At 48.2% G+C, this 3,203-nt stretch overlaps 1 protein-coding gene across 4 annotated transcripts in view; it reads left to right on the plus strand.

The window, feature by feature from the left end:
- Window positions 1-3,203, plus strand: part of STXBP1 (syntaxin binding protein 1) — a 101,527-nt gene that overhangs the window by 719 nt on the left and 97,605 nt on the right. The window lies entirely within an intron of this gene.

The following is a 3,203-nucleotide window of genomic DNA, read 5'->3' on the forward strand; positions in this document are numbered from 1 at the left end:
AAGGCTGACGGTTCCCTGAGCTGCGAGGCCGAGCGGGCGCAGCAGCCGCGGCCCCTGCCGTAGGCCTTTGTGCCAAGGCGCTGATGTATGTGGGTGAGGGGGGAATGGTTTCTTATGCATGAATTCAAGGTGCTATTTTAGGCTCCAAGTTGCTAATCGCCTACAGATTTAGGGGGGAACCCTCCCCTCCGTGGTTCATTCTGGTTGCATCTAGAGCGGGGGCTCTTGTAGCCACCAGCGGTAATGGAGGCGGGAAAGGCTCCTGCCTCCATTGCCTTGAGAAGACCGCATCTAGAAACTTTTATGCCTGATTAATAACAAAAATGGTCTAGATCCGTGGCAACTTTCACTGCCTCCTGCCCCAGCTGCGGGTCTCTTCCATTCCTGCCTCTCTCAGCACCACTTGGCCCTGCCTTGGTTTTTTGTTCTAATGGAAACGTTACCAAATCGGCCAGGAAAAATATATATCGTTTCATCTTTTTTTTATCATCTGCTTATCCAGTGGGGTGGGGAGATGCAATCACTCTGGAGACCGCGCCAGTGCCGCTATAGCTTTGTGCTTAAGAAGGCAGGGTGTTATTTAACAAACCTCCACGCCACAGCATTGGCTCAGTCTGCAGCTGGTGTGGCTGAAGCAAGGTGGTGTGACCGCTGGTGGAATGATCCCATTAGATTTATGTCCTGCTTTGTTCCAAGAAATCACCTGCCCAGAGAGCTAATAGACAGCTCTGCACCACTCTGGCTCTATTTTTATTTTCCCAAATCCATCGCTCAGCTGCAGCTCTGTCAGCTCAGATGCTGCATTGGAAGACATTTGGAATTGAGTCAGTAAAGGAGGAAACAGCCACAACAAGAAAAATCCTTTCTGTTGCAGGAATCTCCTGGGGGGAGCAAAATTTGAAGTGTTTTGCTGCATTTGATCTGCTTGCATCAACTACGTCCCCTTTCATTCACTTGCATGTGACATATATGTTATGAAACTGGTATGATGCTCCGTGCATTCCTGCTGTCTTTACCCGAACATTGCCCGAAACGCAAAAGGTCTGATTCCGTACTCTTTTCCCAGGCAAAACTCAAACAGAAAAAATGTCAGGATCTAAATATATTCCATGTGTCTGCTCCTCAAAGACCACCAGTTAGAACCAGAACCTAGCTAGATTGGATTTTTGTACGTGTCCTTGATTTTTCCTTCATTTTCTTTTTTCACTTTTAATACAAAAATGGACAATCACAATTGGACAATCACTCTCTCTCTCTCTCTCTCTCTAGAATACTAGGGTCAGATTTTCTCCCTGTGCAGGGAATGTGCTGCAATAGGACATAGGAAACTTGGACCTGGCCCCTACAAGGGTTTTGATGTGGTTGATCCCACTGATTTCAGCAGGGCTCAGGATTTTACCTCTATAGAGAGAGCTGACATTGTCAGATCAGGGCCTTGGTGAGTTTGATCTCCTAGGGTTTTTGTGCGATGGTCAGGAAGTTGGAACAGGTCCTCTGCTCTGAGAACCAATAAGTGTGAGGGTCCTGTGCCTTTTTAGTTCCCTTAGTAACAAGGTCCCTGAAGGAGCCAGGCTCCCTTGGTTGTCCTTGCTGCTGCAGCCCCCTTTCCCACCCTCACAGAGCTTCACTGTGCAAGATACTCTTCACGTAGTCAGAATTATCTCAGGCCAGGTTGCCTTATAGGTTTTTTTTGCAGGGAGAGGGTACTGGTGATGAGTCCATGAAGAACAGCTGACCTGGTCAACAGTGCTATATCCTCTGGCCCAGCCCTTGATGCTGTATGCATACTATCTTTGAAGGGATTTCCTCTGCTAGGAGGAAGGAAGGATGCTGCTGTGTTGCCATGGCTCCCTCTTCTCCATGGTTCCACCTCTCAGAGAGATGCACTGAGCCTGGCTCCTTTCCAGCCTGTGATCATTTTATAGATTTGCTTCTGTATTCACAGCCAACTGGTGTCATAACAATTCATATATCTGAGGCCATTAATGTGCTGTAAGTTGCAAGGCAGGATGCTACAGGTGTCATAGCAGTGCCCTCAAGAAAGCAAAACCCCATCCGCAGAGGGAAAAGCACGCACCTTGCCAGTACCATCCCAAGAAGCACCGTGGCTGGATTCCAGTCTGGTGTGCGTTTGGTCCCTTTACCCAAGGTATTGGAGTAATGACCTGGTCAAATCATTTAGGGCCAGTGTTTCAAATGACCCAGGCCAGAATTTGCAAGCCAGCTCCTGACCTATTTTAACATTTAAATAAAGACTGAGTTTTTCCAAAGCTCTTGTAGCAATACTAGTGGCCACAATTTTTTCAAACTAACCACTTGAAGATCTGGCCAACTTAAATCTGTTGCCTCACTGGAAGGTCTGGCCCAAACATGAGGGCTAAGCAGCACAGGTAAATCTGGCCTTTAGTGTTCAGATCCCACCATGGTCCCAATCTAAATGCATCCCAGTGGGTCCTCTCCCCTCTCTATTCATTCAAGAGTTAAGCTCTGGCATAAGTGACTTCAGAACTGCCAGTCAACTCAGCTTTCATCCACACTTGTGCCAATCCTAGTGGCTTCAGCAGGGCTTGCCCAACTCCAACTGGGAACGGGAGCTGGCTGGCAGTGCCTGCTGCTCTGCACTTCCCAGCTAGGGACATGGGGCCTGCAGTTGGGTTTCCTAAGAACTTTCCATCCTGAGTCTACATGAACCCCACTGTCCCAGGAACTTGCCTCCTGTAAGAGGAGGCGGCAGCATTTGCCTCTTCAGATACATTTTCCAAACCCAAGAAAGAAGCAACATAACCAGGAGAATAAGAGGCTTTTTGTTTTGTGTTTGTACAGCACTTAGCACAACAGCCCCTGGGCACTAAGCTGATACCAGTATTGCCTGCTACAACAATCATAATATATATGTATACATATATACCACATGAGCAGATTCAGCAGCTGCATACCCAAACTTCTCCAGTCAGGGCTAATTCTGTTAACCAAATTAGTAAGTCCAAGGTCTCAGAGGAGTCCAGGGCCCTCAACTTCAAAAGGCAGAGGAGCCACCCTCCTGTTATACTCGTGCTTCTCAGCATTTCACCCCATCTTGACCTCCCGGAAAGATCCCCAGAACCTTCCTGTGCGCAGGGCCCAGCAGGCACTCACATGATGCATGGTTAGGCACCAGCTTGCATGATGCTCCCTGCCTGATGACTACAACTCCTAGCACAGAG

This window comes from Gavialis gangeticus, unplaced genomic scaffold, assembly GCF_001723915.1.
Source record: "Gavialis gangeticus isolate Ggan-Ray unplaced genomic scaffold, GavGan_comp1, whole genome shotgun sequence".
NCBI lineage: Eukaryota > Metazoa > Chordata > Crocodylia > Gavialidae > Gavialis > Gavialis gangeticus.